The sequence below is a fragment of the Alligator mississippiensis genome, chromosome 1 (genome assembly GCF_030867095.1).
Source record: "Alligator mississippiensis isolate rAllMis1 chromosome 1, rAllMis1, whole genome shotgun sequence".
Classification (NCBI taxonomy): domain Eukaryota; kingdom Metazoa; phylum Chordata; order Crocodylia; family Alligatoridae; genus Alligator; species Alligator mississippiensis.
The window spans coordinates 22,360,228-22,379,379 of NC_081824.1; the positions used below are offsets into that span (position 1 = coordinate 22,360,228).

At 46.8% G+C, this 19,152-nt stretch overlaps 1 protein-coding gene across 2 annotated transcripts in view; it reads right to left on the minus strand.

The window, feature by feature from the left end:
* KCNS3 (potassium voltage-gated channel modifier subfamily S member 3) overlaps nucleotides 1-16,095 on the minus strand; it is a 64,237-nt gene extending 48,142 nt beyond the window's left edge. Inside the window, exon 1 of one of the 2 annotated variants that reach the window (XM_006269554.4) lies at nucleotides 15,979-16,094. The gene's annotated coding sequence lies outside the window, so the exon portion shown is untranslated. Of the gene's footprint in view, nucleotides 1-15,978 lie in introns of both variants that reach the window. The other variant, XM_059729440.1, reaches the window with a different exon arrangement.
* Between the last annotated feature and the right edge of the window lie 3,057 nt (nucleotides 16,096-19,152).

Consider the following 19,152-nt stretch of genomic DNA (forward strand, 5'->3'; position numbering starts at 1 on the left):
AGTCCTAACTTTGCCAGTACACAATCACACTTAGCATGCCTTTTACCGTTTGAACCTGCAGTAAAGGTTGCATTTTAAGTGAAATTAACACATCCTAAGTGTAACATGAGACATGGCCCTCTCACTAGCACTCTATCCAAATCGTCTTTCCAAGTAATATGGACAAAGGTCAAGGGAAGCACTGGTAGAAGGATTACAGATCAGACCCTTAGGGTCAGATCCAGCAATGAATCCATGCAGATAGAGCCCTAAGGCTGCAAGAAGGAGTCCGACAGAATTCAACTGAACAAAGCAATGGTTTAAATTATCAGAGGGATCAAACTACAAGGACCCAATGGCAGGATCAGGATAACAAGTCATGTTGTAACTGATTCTATGTGACTCAGTATGTTCTTAAACATATCTATGTATCATGTTACAAGGCTGAACATTGAACAACAGTGAAAGATTTTAAACATTTTTCCATACCTACGGCACAAGAAATGTGTGCATAAGTGTCTACAGTACAGAATGCAAAGAATTTGCTGACAGAAGTGAGAATCTACACAATATATTTTCTGGTTTACAAACATGTGGTCTTAATGTAAAGAGAAGGGACGTGGACTGAAATTAAGCCTTATATAGTTCTGTTCGAAAGGCTGACGGGGCTCTCAAAACATAACTTAAGTATTCCCTAGGCCTCTGCATGGGAGTAAATTGCACTCTACAACATCTTTTCCATCTTTAGAGTCTCTGATCATGGTACACACATTTAAAACATTTTTGCATTTGGCTCAAGGGGGTATTTGGAGAGTAAATGTTATGAATTATCTCACTGAGAGAAAGATTCTTTTAAATAATCCAACTTTTCCCTTTTTTAGGGCACTAACAGACATTCATTTAATGGCATGGTGTGTCCTGATTCCTGCAATCAGGCCTCCTACCATACCACCCACATATGTATAGCAGGAGGGATGATTTTAGGATCAGGCATTAGATCCCAATCACACAACTGCCAGTGCAGGGAGCCCAGGGCACAGGTTTGCAAGTGATGGTCAGTGAAAGTAGATCAACTCCCCTCATCTGAACTGCAAATTCATGGTCTCATGTGCCAGGACTCTGGGACCAGGGAGCCTCTCCCTGGAGTTCTGGTGTGCCTTGACATATAAAAACATGCAAATGGGCTACACATGGGGTTTTGGAACATCCCAGTATGCTGACTCTCCTCAATCCCAGGGTCCCCCAGGATCTCCCCTGTCCCAGGATCCCATGCAGTGAGGCTGTACACACAGTTTTGAAAGGTCCCAGTGTGCCAAGACATCTAAAAACCATGCGTGCAGCCCAGCTGCATGTGTAAGTTTTAGAGCTCCTGGTGCATGGAGACCCCAGAATTGAGGAGAAGCTCACCAATCCCAGGGTCCTGGGACCTTTAAAAACCATATGCGCAGCCCAATTTGACATGTCACATGTTTAAATTAAAGCATCATACAGACAAGCCACAAAGATGTTCCACATTGGATGCTGGCTGCAGCCCAGGCTGGGGATTTTGACTGGGGTGTGCCAGTGCACCTGCTGAGACTTAAATCTGGAGGTTCCTGGATAGAGGGTCTTGCCTCTCCACTCAGGGTCCACCCAATCACCAGTTTTGCATTCCTCTGTAGAGAAGGGCATGCCCCTCTACCTGGGATCTCCTGAGTGTATATTAACTACCTTTTACAGAAGCAAGATGTTGGCAGCTGCTATGGTTCCCTCGCTTTACCTGTGGAAGGTTACAGTGTTATGTCTTGTGTTGTGCTAGGGTTGATGGTAGTTTTACTAAGAAGTCAAATTATGGATTTGTACAGGATTGGATGGGGATGATCCTGGTTTGGATAGGGATGGTCCTGCTTCAGGCATGGGGGTTGGACTGGATGACCTATGGAGGTCCCTACAAGCCCTGCTTCTCTATGATTTCTATGAATACATTTGAAGCATCTTTTTGGCTTGTTTGCCTTTTTATTTCATGATAAATTGAGTATGTGGCATGTTTCATATTTATCATGCAATTAACTTGTAATCACACAAATGTAACATTTGTCAGAGGCCTTAGTGTCATCCCTCTATTCCTGGTTATAATTTTTATTTAATAGATTTCCTAGACACTAGGGCTGGAAGGGACCTCGGAAGATCATCGAGTCCAGCCCCCTGCCCTAGGGGCAGGAAGTCAGCTGGGGTCATAGGATCCCAGCAAGATAAACATCCAAATGTCTCTTAAAGATGTTCAAAGTAGGTGCTTGAACCACCTCCGGCAGCAGTCTATTCCAAACCTTTGGGGGCTCGGACAGTAAAGAAGTTCTTCCTTATGTCCAACCTGAAACGGTCATGGAGGAGTAGGTGACAGTTCAACCTTATCATCCCTTGGGGTGCTCTGGTGAACAGACATTCCCTCAGATCCTGGTGAACGCCCCTGATAAACTTATAGGTGGCCACAAGATCACCCCTGAGCCTGCGCTTTTCCAGGCTGAAGAGTCCCATGGCTCTCAGCCTCTCTTCATAAGGTCTGTTTTCCTGACCTCTGGTCATACATGTGGCTCTCCGATGCACCCTCTCTGATGATTTTACTTAATTACTTTCTCTTATTGGAGTTCACAAAATTCAGATCGTTGTTTCATTCTGTAACACACACACATAGGCCACTGCTTCCACACTGCATAGACCTGAGTTTTCATTATTTCCTCCTAAGGTAATGGTACTCAACCTCCAGCTCACAAGCCAAATCCAGCCTGTGGGGCCATGTCACAAGTCAGGAAATTTTGCAGCATGTGAGCAGTGGCAGCTTTAACTGCCACAGCTCTGGAACTGGCTCTGAAAACCATAGCAATTAACACTGCCACTGCTCCCCTGCCACCAAATTTCCTGACCCATGGGGAGCTTTGCATGCCAGGCTGCACCTGTAGACTGACCCTGTGCTGGATCTGGCCCATGCCACTCATCCAGCCCATGGAGCCAGAAGGTTGAGTATCACTGCCTTAGACTGTTACTCGCACCTCCTAACTATATTTTCCTTCTATGGACTCCCTCCAATTTGACAATATGTTCCTTGTAAAGAGCTATGTAGAACTGAAAGCAATAACTTAAGCACCACAAAGGGAAGGGTATTTCCTCCTTATTCTGCGTAGCGATGTTTTTAAACATGAAACCCTGAATTGCTATAGCAATACCATGTCAGGAAAATCAGTCCTGACATACTGCTGAAAATGGCCAGGTCCCATCTACACTAAGGATATGCTTATAGCATGACAGCAAGTACTGCAATACAGTGGAGAGACACTCACTTTAAACCATCTAACTCCAGCATGGGAGCCTAGCCACAGCAGCATGGAGCCTAGCGTAAGCTGCAAGGTATAAAGCTGCACTGAATATGCTGTGACTAGACTGGTTTTATTAGCAAATGAGCTAGTGAGTGCGGCACAGATGCATGCTAATTTTAACCCATTACTGACATGTGGGAAACGGGTATAACATTTCCAAGAGCTGAGGCAGCCACAAAGAGCATATTATCAAACCAGTGCTTGGGAATCCGAGCTGGCTGAAGAGTTTCTAGGCAGAGAACTAGTAACTTTTAGCCTGCAAAACCTTAGCTGGTTTGGGACCTGCTTGCTCAAGAAACTATTTTTCTTGCCAGGCAATATTGCTACAGTTGTGCCTCAGTGCTTAGTTCATTAAAATCCTTCAGGCAACTTGCATAAAAATGTAAAGAGCAGAGCTGGATTGGGATAGAGTCACTGAGGGTGTACGGTAAAAATCAGACTTCTCCAAATTCTACTTAACAATTCAGATCCTTCCTTTTCTATAGATAGATAGTTTTGCTTTGCAGTCTGAGCACCTGAAGTTATATAGGGTTTTTTTCTTCAGATGCTCTGAAGGATGTTTATTGCTAAAAGTAAGAGTGGTTTTCTTTAACCAAATCATAAATCTCCAAGGGGTTTATAGAGGCTCTTAAGAAGCAAGAATACAGAGAACTGTTGCTGTAAAATGTTTTGGGAAACCTTCTACTGAAAGAAAACAGCAAAAACCTTTGCATTTAAGAAGAAGATTTTCACAGGCAAAGGAACTAGCATGAATCTGTGGAAAATTCCACAGCTGATGCTAGAGATGGGTCTGAACCAGAGCTCCAGGTCCAAATGAGCCCAAAGTCTGATGCCTGTGTAGATCCTAAGAGTTGCTTTTTCACTTCCAATTCAGACGTGGAAACAGACATCATTACTCCTATACAGACTTCTGGAATCCTTCTCTTCTGAGATCCAAGAACCCCTGGAGTTACAATTTACCACTAATCATTACAGTTTTAGGAATCATCATTCTCCAGCCCTCTCCCTAGCTCTCCAAGAAGCCATTAGCTGAGTGGCACCCCATGAGGCAGAAATGGGTCCCATGAATATCCCTGCTGCTCATTTACATTTTGCTCTGTCTACAAACATTCAGCCAGAAGTCATTTGCTAGGATATTTGTGGAAAGTGTATACGCGCACACACAAAAGATATGAACATTGGTGAAGCAATTCCATGTTATGTTCAAGTGAATAGTCATAAAAGCATCTAAGGCATTATCCCAGCTCTAATCACACGCAATGAAGACAAGGATTGCCTGCAAATAAGTATTTTACCAAATAAGAATACTAAGAATTGATGCAATACCTATCCACAGTTCTTTTAGGGTTAGCATATATCATCTTTTTGAACAGCATTAAACAGCTATTAATATATGGATTTTAATATACAGGATAATGCTGTACTTTGGCACAATACGCTGCACAGTGATTTCCTATCCATAAAGCATTAAAGGTGTTCTGGGGCTGTTGATATGCCTACAGCATGTGATGGTTATAGCAATACTCAGTTTCCAAAGCTGGGGTTCAAAGCTTCTCCCATTAAAATGAAGCTTGACTCCAATGGGAGAAAAAATCAGATGCAGTGTGAAAGCTAAGCAATTTTTAAAAGGGACTGCATGAAGTACAGCTCAACCCAACTACATTCTCTACCCTGTAATCCCCTCCTTGAACATGCACTTTCCATCAGCTTCTTTTTTATTAAAAAAATAGGGAGGGAAAAACAACAGCAAACCAATGAAAAGTACCCATCTACAGACAAATGCAGAAATTCTGCCATTGACTTCAGTAGGGCTAGTTACATGTGGTAACTTTAACAAGAGTAGTCCGGTGAGACTACTCACATACTTAACTTTAAGTACATGCATTACTACAGTCCTCATATATACACCCTATATAGCAGTGGTCACCAATCAGTGGATCTCAATCCACTGGTAGATCTCAGAGTCTTTTACGATAAGATCTTGGAGCCTCTTGGAGTCAATCTGAGGCTAGGGTGGGGGGCTGAGTGCCCGCGTGCATGCACGTGCATGCCCCAGCCCAGCAGGTCAGTCTATGGGTGAGGGAAAGGGCAGGGGCTAGATCGAGGCCCCCGCAATGAGGGACAGTACCGCAGAGGCAGGAGCAGGGGTAAGTTGAGTGGGGCCCCAGCCTGCCTCAATCTGCCTCCTATCCCTTCCCTCCCCACAGACTTACCTGCTGCGTGGGGGGGTGGCAGTGGTGCACGGTAGATCTTGGGTTGCTTGTAAATGCCAAAGGTGATCTTCTGCTTAAAAAGTCTGGAGACCACTGCTATATAAGATGTAAGCAATATCTACATATATCTACATATATATCCTACATATCAAGGATATACACAGGATATAATGTATCAGATTTAATCAGTTATTAATTTACTCTGTTTAGAAGGGAAGCAAAGTATCACTAAGGGCCACTTCTCATAATGATTTACCTATGTGGCTGAAAAAATGAGGGGATCACGATTTTCAACCGTACCTTGTCATGCATCCACAGATGAATCTCAACCAGGTCCAAGGAGGTGATCCTCCCCCTCTAGGCGACACTGGTCAGGCCGCAGTTGGAGTACTGCATCCAGTTCTGGGCGCCACACTTCAGAAGGGATGTGGACAGCATCGAGAGGGTCCAAAGGAGGACCACTTGCATGATCAGGGGGCAGCAGGGCAGACCCTACGAGGAGAGGCTAAGGGACCTGAACCTGTTCAGCCTTCACAAGAGAAGGCTGACGGGGTATCTAGTGGCCATTTACAAACTAGTCAGAGGGAACCAGCAGGCACTGGGGGAGTCCCTGTTCCCCCGAGCACTACCAGGAGTGACAAGAAATAACAGTCACAAGCTGGCAGAGGGTAGATTCAGGCTAGATATCAGGAGGCGCTACTTCACTGTCAGGGCGGCTAGGATCGGGAACCAACTTCCAAGAGAAGTAGTGCTGGCTCCTACCCTGGGGGTCTTTAAAAGGAGGCTGGATGAACTTCTTGCCGGGGTCGTTTGACCCCAGTACTCTTTCCTGCCACGGCAGGGGGTTGGGCTCAATGATCTGCTCAGGTCCCTTCCGACCCTACCTACTATGAAACTTTTTTCATTGGCCCTACTAAAACTTTTTGGTGAGGGAAGGGGAGGGGGAAGGGAACTCCTGAGAGTAGATTTATTTCAATTACACTCAAATGAGAACATCCTGATACATACTACAGTGTAAGGAAATGCTGACAGGAGAAGAACATTTTGCCAAGACCCAATGTGAAGTAAATTAAAAGAGCCAAGATCTAAGAGCTAATTACAACAAATGCAATGCTGAGGTCCAGGTTATCTTCATGCCCTGTGAGAGGGAGATGCAAGGGTCTTGCTTGTGCGGCCCCCTGACACAGGCAATAGCTTCCCCTGGGCTCTGACGGGGTTGTTACACAGTAATTTGGGGCATTTCCTAGAGCTCCTAACGTCTGGATTGTCCTCACACTAACACCTGAAATTGGTTTTAAGCACTTGTTAGGCAGATCAAAGTTACGCTACTCCAGGGCGGGATTATCTCAGATCCATGCTACACTAAGATGTTGTGGAGAGGCTCCAATTTTTTGTTTGCCCAGGGCCCCAATAAATCTTGATCTGCCTCTGGGCTGTGCTGTCTGTCCCAGAGGAGCAGGCAGGGAAGGGTTAAACTGCCTGCCCAGTAGGGCAGCAGCCCAGCAGTAGCTGTGGCAGGACAGGTGGGTTAACCCCACCTTGCCTGCTCCCCTGCGACAGATAGCGCAGGCAGCCACCAGGAAATAATGCCCTGGGGGCAAGAGAAGGCATGGGGGAACCCTGGGAAGCAGCAAGGGAGCGAGAATGGGAGGCGAGGTTTTACCTTTCAGTCCTCCAGGCACCTGCTGGCCTGAAGTGCAACTGCTACAAGTTTGAGCTAGCACTAACACCCATCAACATTTGTGCAGCTCCCAGTGTAACACGTAAGAAGCCCTCAAGCACTTAGGTTCATATCCTCAAAGGTGTTTAAACAGCAAATTCCTATTTGGCAACTCACTCCCACTGAAATCAATGAGTTATCCAGAAGCATAACAAGATGTGTGCCATGGGCCAGTCTTTCCCAAGCCTGGTGGGCATTCTCACACCCTCTAATGGTCCCAGCTGCCAACCACAGTGAAGCTCTCCCCAGTGCACATTTCACTTCTCCCCACTCTGCAGTGCCCAAGCCATGTGTTGAAGGCTACTTCACCACCCACTGGTACACCCAGAGATGATCTGCAGAGGCAAATTTGATGATGAGGGTAAGTAAGAATGATAGACAAGACCTACGTTCAGAGTAGGGAGGCTCAGGGCAATACAAAGTGGGGTGTAGAGATGAGGGTAAGCAGGAACAATAGCGAAGAGCCAAGCAAAGAGCAGGAAGGGCTGTGGCAATGCAAAGAGGGTTGCAGAAAAAGAGTTCAGAGGAACTGCACCACAATAGGAGCAGAGGACCATTGGAGAGAGTGCCCACCAGGTTTGGGAAATGCTGAGAAGAGTAGACGAGTGAAGGGGACCTTGAGAGCACCCCTTCTAATGAGCTGGGTAAGCTCAATGTCCACCCCTACTTACGGGGCTGGAGTTAGCCACTTTTCAGGATCTGGACCCAAGAGCAGGATTCAACATCCAACCATTACAGAAGTCAACTCAATCCAACTGCCATTAAAATCAATGGGAAAAAGTTCCCATGGATGACAGTAAGAGTGGATTGGGTCATTAAAGACATTCTTACCTCTAAGCTCAGGAGTCAGTTAAAACCAATAGGGCACCTCACATGCGTAAAGAGAAACCTGCGTGTAAGCAGGTCATTGATAGATCAGAATCTTTGCTCAGCCCTAGGGATAACCAGCTTTCTCAGAGGGGCAGTAAGGAGGTAGATCATGCCTCACCACTTACAAGCAGCCTTTGGAAGAGACTAGCTACCTTGAGAGGAGCAACCTGTAGCCTCTACAATGAAATGCCAGGAGCATGTGCTTTGCCTAGTACGATGTGTTTGCAGGATCGGGGTCTCATGAATAACACTGTGCAAAGGGTTTTGCCATAAATTATCATGTGGGATTCAGTTCTATAGTCTTTGTGGATCCTAGATTCTCAGTGGCTTTAATGGGCAAGCTCCCTTGTCATATGCACCCTGACTGAACTGGAAAGCACTGAATAATCAACTAGATTAGCCATCTCCTTATGTATGCAAGTTGCAGAGGTCCTTAGCTTGACAGGAATCTATAAACCAGCTTCTTTTGTGTCCAAGTTAATGACTAAAAAATCCTTCTGCTACAACATAATGCTGAAGCCACTGTTCAATACATGTCAGTACATTAAACCTAAAAAATAAGAAAAATGACTTAGATGGGGTATAGTAACTGATTTGCCATTTTCAAAGTCTGCACCTACCTTACAGCACTATTTATTCTTCATTCATGTTGTAGTAAACAAAAGTCCATAAAATTACACAACAGCCTGAGACGCACAAGCCAGTTTAACAGCATTTATACTTATTTTGACAAATGAAAACAAATGTCTTCTAACTTTAAAAAAAATTGATCCAATAAAGTTGCCTAAATAAAAAAGAATGATTTTTTTTTTTTAGGACAAACTGAATTATATGCCTTCTTTTTAACCACCTGTCTCCTCATTGGTAAGCATATATTACATTAATATATGAATTACTTAGTCCTGAAATACATTATACATTATGGGTCTAATCCTGCTACTACTGAAGTCAGCAGCAAAAGTTTCCCTATTTTGTGCAAAATGTTTTCTTGGATATCATTAGATTTGAGCTGAAATGTGCATAGTAGGTTGTGCTACTAAACTTTTACCATTAGGAAGATAGCACAAGAGCCAGGACTAGGAACAGAAAAAGCTCCTCAGCAGGGACTATAAATGCCCGTGAGGCACACTGAACAACTCTCTCAACCCCCATCTCTGTACATTGCAGGGTATGTCCTCTCCCTTCCACACAAGACCAAACAGCCTCCCTTATAATGGATGCATGCAATGAATACAACAAGAAAAAACAGATGTTGTTTGCCATATTAATCTAAAGAAGTGATTCTCAGCTGGGGTCCCGCAGCACCCCAGGAGACGGTGAGGCAGAAAAAAGCAAGGTCACACAGCACGTCACCATGCTACTACTCCTTAGTGTTCAAATTGGCTTAAGAAGTGCACTGACCTTTGTTACCTTCCTGTGAACAAACAGAGGCAAGTAGGATGCAGTGGGGCACTTATTCCTATGCTTGGAAGGAAGCCAATTCTAGCAGCAGCCGAGAAATGAACTAGGATGACAATGCATACATGACAATTAACAGGGTTGCAGATTTCCATGACCGAGCTATTGACTGAACAAAAACATAAAAACTGGGAGAGAGACAAACCTTTCGCTCAACTTTTCCATCCTGTAGCTCATACGCTACGCTCATTATACTCACCAAACACCCACTGAAGGAGCTGTAATGCAAACACAAATTGTACGTGTGCCCTTTATTGCTTTATCAGCCTTATAAGAAAGGGAGGGAGAAAAGAACATTTTATATTTTCTTCCTAAACTTAAGAGTATCAGGTCTTAGCACAGATGGTTTTGCTGAAGGATGCATGGGAATAAGGGTTAAGGGAAAAGGAAGCATGCAATGCCTCCTAAGGGGAAAGAAGAGAGGAGCTGCCTCTCCATCTCCTGGTGAGCCAAAAAAACACTGGGTGGTCTGGGGGAGCATCTGGTGAGGGCGCCTCTGCCTTTTTTAATCTTCTTTGCATGTTGTTGGAGTACTAAAATAAAGGGGTGACGTTACAAAAGGCTGAAAGGGGAGCTGTGAATTTCCCAACCTGGAAAGACAAGACCCCCTAATATCGCCTCTCTGTTCAATGGAGGGCTAAAAAAGTGACCGCTTCAGGTTCCAGTCTGCCTATATATAAGGGAAAGTAAGAGGGACAAGGTCAGAAAGGAACAAAACCTATGAGACAGGAAAAAAGCAAGTCCAGGGAGGTTTAAAATAAGAAGTCAGGCAGTTTTGAACTGAAGCCTAAAATAGCCAGGGAGTCAGTCAGTGGCATGGTGAATTATGCAAGAGATCCTCCCTTTGACTAAAAGATGTGTCCCACAGACTGGAGAGGACGGTGTTGCTCTACAAGAATTAATGTATATGGGTTTTTTTGCTGATGCCAGAAATAAAAAGTTGTGCAATTGTCAGACTGTTACATCATAATTTACATCAGAATCCAGGCTGCTCTCATTGTTCACAAACTGAGATGCAAATCTACCTATAGCTGTTTATATTTGGCAGGGAGCAAATCAAAACCACTTTTATGTCTGTAACTGGGGTATGCGTGTTATGTCTTTAACACAGTCTCACATTAGTGGGCTCTGATATCCACGGTGATCATGGGGGGAAGCCTGACGACCCACTTCAAGCAGTTCAAGGAGGAAAACCATAATGGATTTCCCTTACTGGCTGGCATTCTTCTGCACACTTTCTCCCCACTTCTTCTCTGCCCAGGTGTCAGACAGCAGCACAGCTATGAGAAAACAGATCATGGCATACCACCACACTTATGAAGTCTCCAAGGAGTGAGAAAAAAAAAGTGGGATTAGCCACTGGGAGGGAAAAAAAGGAAAAGAAAAGAATAAAAGAAAAACTGAAAGAAAACAAATAGAGAGTGGAAATTCAAAGCAAGGGAAAGGAGTATTGGGAAGAATGACTATGGGTGATGGGAGGGAATTTAGAGAGACAACAAGGAAGAATACTAAAAAGGAACTTGTAACACTGCACCGGAGTAAGGAGGGAGAAACAGGATGGATCAGCAGAGGAGCAGACAGCGGCGCATGGGCACCCACAAGGGGATGGAGCCATCAGCCATCACTCTGGGAAACATTAAATAGTTCTAAATACTGCAATGCATCTCGGCAACAGAAATTACCGCAAGTGCATCAGACCTGTCCTTCACTCACAACATTAACTTTCCAAAAAATATCAAGGTCATAGTATTATTGCAGCCGTGATAGTCCAGGGAATATGGGTTGCTTTTTTCTTTTTTGATCCGGCTATATACTTAGTGCATAAAGGATATTAGCAAACACACAAAGACTACCACATCATTTAAAGGTCTGAGCCCTCACCTTCAGGGTTTTCAGTGGCTTTAGCCCAGGGTACTCGAGTTCCAGGATGACACCCTAGTTGACAATACCACTCCACTGCCATAAGGAAAAGTTCATCTCAGCAGGTGGTGACAGAGCTTTCTTGGAAGCCCACGCAGACTGTGGAATGAATTCCCATAGGAACAAAGGACCATTACAAATCACATCGCCTTCAATGCAAGTACATACCACACTTCTCCAACCTGCCTCCTCTAGTATCAACATGAAACAGCATGTACATAATAAGCAACCTAGCAAAGCACCAAACCACACACAAACACACACACACACAGTTTCCCTGCTAGTAAGAGGATGAGAAAAAAATGAACCATATCCGGTGACTTCAAATTCTACTAAAAGGAAAATATGACAGGGATGAGGGCAGTGTAGGACCATGCATAGAACAAACCAAAACTTATAGGGCAAAGGGGGAAAGAAACAATGAATTAATAAGGCTAGAAAGAAAAACCCAAGAGAGTCTGGAATATGATGGAGAATAAAGGGAAGGAAACAGAAGCAAGGAATGGGAGAATCGAAAGAAAACTATAGGACAGGTGTTCAGCTACTGTAATGTGATGTATCCTATTGACCTCAATAGGACTACAACAATTTCAACCAACTGAGGATTTGGCATTTTAAAAGAAGCCAAACTAGGACAGACATGCTTCATAGACAAGAAGTGAGAGCAGGCTGGTGTTGTTGTTTGCTGCTTTCTTACAAAAGAAAAGAAAACACATGGGAAAACATGAGCAAAAATAAAAAAGAGGCTGGAAATGAAATCAGGAGTTAATGAAAGGGGTAGGTGAAAGGAAAGAAAGAAAAACAGAGGGAAGACAAAGGGAGAAATAAGCTAAAAAATATCCACAGGTTGTAGGTTAGTGGAATATTTTAATTATTCACGAGCCTCCACTTTATTGTGGATCCCTGGCAGACGTCCCACACCAGAAAATTTGCGAGGAAGGGACTAATGTTGCTTTGGGGATTTGAGTCTTGCATTAACAGCTATTAGCACTGGCCAGGGCTTTCTAAACATACATGTCTCAGTGGCAGGTAAACACAATCTCCACCCTTGAGACAGAGGGTGTAGTTGCAGCCTTGAGACAGAGGGTGTAGTTGCAAAACAATTGGAAAGAAATTGAGAGGGATTTAAATAGGAAAGGCAAAGAGCACAATACTACCCTGTAGTATTGTATTTTCTTGCAAACAAAATACACCTTCCCCCCCACTCCAAAAAAAAAAAAAAAAACACAGTTGGATTTGGGGTGAGCATTATATGCAAGAAATACAGAGTTGGCCTGTGGAGCTGAGTCATCCAGCCCATGGGTCTCCCCAAAGATCCAGAAATTTGGCATCAGGAAAACAGTAGCAGCATTAACTGTCCTGGCTCTGGGAGCCACAGCAATTAACATTGCCACCCCACCCCGACCGCCAAATTTCCAAACTCCAGCTGGATGATATGGCCCTGCATGCCAAATCAGGCTGGCATGTGGGGCTGGTCCATAGCCAAATCCAGAACACAGCCCTGGACACAGCATACAGAGTTGGTTGGCAGGCCCCATCTGGCGCACAGGACTAGCAGCAGGCTCATGAACAGCTACTTGGTTACTTACTCAGAAAGATCTTTTTTTTTTCTTTCATGCTGTCTGTTAAAAACAAGGTGCATATTATCTCCTGGGATGTATTATATGCAAGAAAATACAGCAACCTCCCCTGCCCGCCCCCCCCCCCCCCCCTTAGACTAGCTGGAGCTATAGACCTTGATTCACTTCTGCTGCACAGAGGGAAGTAGGGCTGTAATACACGAGTAGATGCAGGAGCACGCCGGGGTGGCATTTATCCCAGGTGAGAGGGCAGATGATGTTGCCAACGCTGACTTCACCCGAGTGCTCTGCCAGCACTTTCCATAGCAAACAAGCTTCCACCAGAGCACCTCTGGCTGAATATATGCTGAACGAGCATCACAGTCCACCTAACTATGCTATCAGCCAGCTCCAAGATCCCTGGGGGACCAGGGAGATCTCTCCCCCAAGCAGATTTTTCAGGGATTCTGCAGTTTGTATCATGTCAGGGCCAAATCCAATCCTGGTATCGAATGCTGATAAAAATTCTTGCCTGGAAATTGTTGTGATTTCTCTGGAAACTGTAATTACATCATTAGTGTTATCTTGGTGACGTAGCACTAACATATAATTTTCTCTGCTGTTCTGTTGTTTATTTTATTCTTCCCTTGGGATATTCTGGCATGCCTCTGGAATGGTCAGTCAGGAACCGTTACGCGCTGAAGTTGGCTTTCTTTGCAAGAGAGAAATTCTCATCTCAGTTAAACCTAAAGTAACTCTCTTGAAGTAAATGGAGTTACTCTGGTTTTACATCAGCGTGACTAAAAGCAGAATCCGACCCCTTCCTCATTCTGTTTCTTCTGTCTCTATTTATGAACTCCGAGTTGAAGGGCTGCTAACATTCTTGTAGCTTGCTGAAAGCTAGGAATTACCGCTCCACACACACACATTCTCAGGCCAGGGGAACCAGGACGAATACACCAGCTCCTCTAAGATAACAGCTTTGTACCTTATGTTACCAATACTTTTAGTAGATTTGCTAAAATTGGCCCTAAAGAATGTAAAATCTGCTCACTGTCCATTGTCGGGAGGCCTGGTAAACGAGCACTAAACAAGCGAGGACACAGGAAACAGGTTCTACTCCTGCCTCTGCCACTGACTTGCTGTGCATGACCTTGAACCAGCTGTTTCACCTCCCTGTACCTCAGTTTCCACATCTGTAAAACAGAAGTGATGCTGCTACTCTCCTTTATAAAGTGCTTTCAAGTCCACAGATGAAAAGCCTGGCATGAGAGGTAGACACAATTATTGCCAACTGAAGCCAGCATTGCTGCTCTCCTTTTTCATTGTTTAGCCAAAGACAGAGAGCTCATTTACAATATATTTTAAAGAAACATTTCTGGCACACAAACACCTTCATCTCCCACCCTTACACTCTCTCTTTTAATAGCAGTTTAAATACACAGAACATTCAAATTTCAGATTTTCCAGTATTCACCAATATTCTTTCATTTTGCACCCCCCATACACTTACTTCAAGTAAAAGGAGTTTTGAAGACCCGTTTTTCTAGCTAAACCTCTGCTTTTCATCAGAAACAACTGCTTGCTGCAATTTTGATCCCTGGCTGATTCTACCACATATTTGGCAACGCTGTTTCTTGCCAAACTTTCTATATGAAACCTGGCCAGCAATTGCTGCAACTGAAGATGATTCAAATCTGGCTGATGATAACAATTATACATTTTAAGAAAACGCTGCATGCATCACCATGGAAAATGGCTGAAAGATGAATCGGTGATGGAGAACAACCATGTTGACACTATTAAAAGATCAGAAGTTGGACACCAAAAAAACTGACGCAACCAAAATTACTAACCACTTAAAAAACACGCACACCTTGGCTCATAACTACCTAGGACACATTTTGTTTGCCTTCAGATCCACTATGTTCCTAAGAAGTTACTCTGAATAACTTATGCCATATGTTGGCCTAGAATAAGTGATAGATGCTTAGATAAGAACTTTAATTCTGGAAAGGAGATTGTGTTAAAAGGATCTGTTGGTAGATCTGTAAATTCTGCTAATGGAATCAATATACTCCTCTTGTTCAAGTCTTGAGATACTCACCCTCCTGCCAGATAGATCACCAGCTTTCTGTTCCAGACTATAGCTCACAGTGCAAGCAGCAGTTGTACTTCACATTAGGCATAGGACAAACAGTATTGAAGCAGGGCTGCCTCAGACTGTGAGCCCAGAAAATCCCGAAATGGCCAGCGAGGGTTTGCACGGAAGCACATGTCAATTTTTTAAAAGTACTTTTACAACTACCTTGACCCAAAAAGGAGGGAGCCTACCTCCAAACTTAGGATTTCACGCGCAGCTAGGGGAGTCGTTTCAGACCCACGTCGCCTTGGGGGTCTCTTGCTCGGATTTAAGGCAGTTCACCGATGAGCTGAATCCGTTTTGAAACGGCAAGGCTCAGCTCTGCAATGCGAAAGGGATTCGCCTTGCATCTATTGATCTGTCCCTACAGAAGCCACTAACTCGACGTGCGGCTCTCAACCTTTCCGGACTCACGGACTCAAGTCCCCCTCCTCACCCCTCACCACCCCCCTGACCGGAGCCGAGACCCCCCTCACTGGACTCAACCCCTGCAGCCTGTCAGGGGACTGGAGATCCCCCTCCTCCCTAACTTGTGGGAGCCCCCTGCCCAACGCAGGTGCGCAGGACAGCGCTCACTGCCCATCGCCCCCTGCACAGGATCCCTTGGCAAGCGCGGATCCCAGACGAGCAGCAGCCAAACCCCGTCCCCCCACCCAAGAAGCCCCCTCCAGCCCCAGCTGACCCCCAAGCAGCAAGTCCCTCCCAGGCAAAGGGGCACGTGCAGCCCCGGGGGCAGAGGCAGGGACCCCGGCAAGTTTGCCCCTACCTGGCGGGCGCGGGGAGCGGCTGGGCGCGGCTGCCCATCCAGGCTGCGGCCGGCTCTGCTGCCCCCGGCGCGGCTCCTCCGGGCGGCCCGGGCCGGAGCGGCGGCAGGGGAGCGGAGCGGAGGGGAGGGGACGGGGCGGGCCAGGGCGGGGTTAGGGGCTGGCCAGCGGCGGCGGGAGCCCGAGCCCGAGCCCGAGCCGGGGCATCGCGCTCCTGGCATGCAGCGCCCGAGCGATGCGCTGCGCTGCGCTGCGGCGGGCAGGGGGGCGCAGAGGCCGGGGCCGGCACCGAAGCGGCGCGCGGGTCCCGGCTGGCTGGGTCGGGCCACCCCCTCCCCCCACACACACACATCTGGCCCGCGCCCCCTAACCTCTGCACCCGCATGGACACGTGTCCGGGCCGCTCTGCTGTGTCAGGGCTGAGGATGCCAGTGTGATACGTACCGACCTCCTCTCTGACTAGTGACACAGCACGGGAAGTTTTAATAAGTTAGAGAACTTATCAAGGAAGAAAAAAAAAAGTCGTGTAAGTGATACCACACACGTCTTAGCAAAACCCTCCCTCCCCCAGACCCACAGCTGGCAGGATTCAGTTGGGGGGGATTTATAAACCTTCTTTCATAACATCAGCTGCTCCCCCCAGGGAGACCCGGTAGGAAGAGTGCCGCCTGGCTGGTCATCCGCTGTAGTCACCACAAAAACGGGAGTGCAGCCAGACACGGGCACGACCGGTCGGTGCTCCAGAGGGGTCGGTGAGGCCCTCCCGTTTGAGAGCGGCGGTCTTACTGAGGCCACCGAGGTCTGCGGCTACCCGCTTCCTCTTGGTTGTCTCCTGTTTTGGACCCAAATTTTGAGCTTCAGGTTCTTTGCCAGGAGGGCTCGCTTCAGGAAAAAACGGTGTTTCTGGTGATTGAACTTCCTTTCCAATTCAAGGACCTGAGTGTAGGAGGAGGCTGCCACGAGCTGCGGTGGGGCGCTTTGGGTGCCGGGTTGGGACTTCAGAGGTCAGACTCCATGTGTGCATCTGTCCAAGACTGCTGCAGTGGCTGCTCTTGCGTTAGTGCTGGGACTGGGGGAACGCATGAGAGGTGAGGTTGCCCACTAGCTCCTCCATGGGGAACTGAGCTCTGACTGTCCCCTGCTGCTCTTGCTGGTCCATTTTCCCCATCTGAGCTGGAGGCATCACAGCATCCCCTGGTTTTGCACCCTTTGCCCTGTACTCCAATGTCTTGGGTGGGGAAGGAGGTCAGTAGCTTGGAGGAGAGAGGCATCGCACGATGATCTTGCAAGGTCCCTTCCAGCCCTAATGTCCATGAAATCTATGAGATGAGATGAGATGAGATGAGATGAGATGAGATGAGATGAGATGAGATGAGATGGTCAACTGGCTGCCTGCTGGATGCTGCTGCCATGAGTTCTTGTGCTCTGCTGACTCTGGGCTGCTCTTGCTTCTCCTCCATCCCAATGGGGAGGCTTGTGTGTCCTCATGACCTTCAGCCAGAGCCTCATACTCCTGGCAGTCACCCCCGGCCAACAGGCCTGAGGGGAAACACCAGACAAGCCACGCACCAAGCCCAAGTGCCAAGCAGCAGATCAGGTGGCAGAAGGTGTCAGGATCCCAGCGGAAGAAGGGTACAGTGAGATGGAGGTCACCTGTCATCTAAGATTCTCCCTGTAAGGGTTTGGCCAGGACATTGGCCACAAGGAGTGACCTGTGGGTTAGCAGGGCAGAGGCACAGGTTACCGGAGCCGAGAAGGGAGAGTCAAGAGATGTATAATCCAAGACGCAAGCCAAGGTTAGGAGTCAGAGAACCAGTACCAAGTTTCAAAGAAAATCCAAGGTCAGGGTCAAGGAAGCCAAGTGAGTCGAGGTGCTTGGGAAACCATCGAGCGGGCCCAGTGCCAAGGTTCACAGCAGATCCAAGATCAGGGTCATGAAAAGCCAAGGCTGAGTCAGGAGCCAGGAGAACCAGAGGGCAGTGAACCTGAGTCTTGCCAGAACAGACTGAGGCTGTGTGAAGGCTGCAATGTGCTTATGAGGGGTGAGTTGCATTTTCAGCAGCCAACCCAATAGCAGAAAACAGAGGCTATCACACTAGCCAGGGATCAGGAGCAGATGTGATGACTCAAGTGCTTGGCCCAGCTGGGTATGCCTGATCAGAAGCCCGGACTCAAATCTGCACTTTGTCCGGATCGTATGGTTGCTATTTCTGCGCACTGGCTTTCTCAGTTTAAACCAAGTCACATGCAGGCTTCCGCAACAATGATCTCCACACCACTGGATCCTGCCAGATGTGGGTCCAGGGAGTGATCTAGAATTTTGTTAAGGGGAGTGAAGATGTGTGGGGCATCACTTATAAAACAACACTTTCTTCTCTAGTTCAGATTAAACTAGAAGTCATCGGTGACGGGTAGGGGGTGCACGGAGGTGCGCATGCTCCCCCTGACGGCCAACACTGATGCTGCTGGTAGGGCTGGTGCCCCTCGTGACGGGGTCAGTGGCTTCTGCAAGTGCCCCCCCCCCCCGATTCAGGAGGCACCAGTCACTCATGAGCTTTACTAATAGTCGAAGGGGCCAGGGCTGTACTATTCAGACTGAAGCGAGAAACAAATCTAACACAATCAGAACAAGTTCAAAACAAGTTACAGGGCTGTGAAATAGGAGCTTCAGGAGCAGTGATCAGGCTGTAGAATTGAAGAACCAAAGCTAGCATGGTTGGTGGAACATCAAGGACAGGTAAAAAGGAGAGGGCCACTAATGCCTGTGGAATGAAGAGCTTAGAAGGGCTCGGGTAGGTGATAACGAGCCATGAAATCAAGTGACTGGCTCAGCACTGCCTGCTGTCACTCCCAAGACTCAAAGGTGGGTGCAGGTACACCAGTGCACTTCCCCAGGATCCATCCCTTTGTTGGTCCCAAACCCAAAAACTACTGTCACCGCAGACAGAAGGCAGGACAGAGGTGCACCTTACAGACTAGTGAATCTCAGGATACCACAGCATCCTGGGGTGCCTTGAGATCCTTTCAAGGGGTGTTGCATAAGGTTAGCACTGTTAGTCATGCAAACACAATTCATAAGATAAACCCACAGGCCGCGTCCAGACAAGCACAGCCCTGCAGTATGTGGTGCTGCTGACACGTGCAGTGCCACATACTGCACGTTCGGTTGTTCTCCA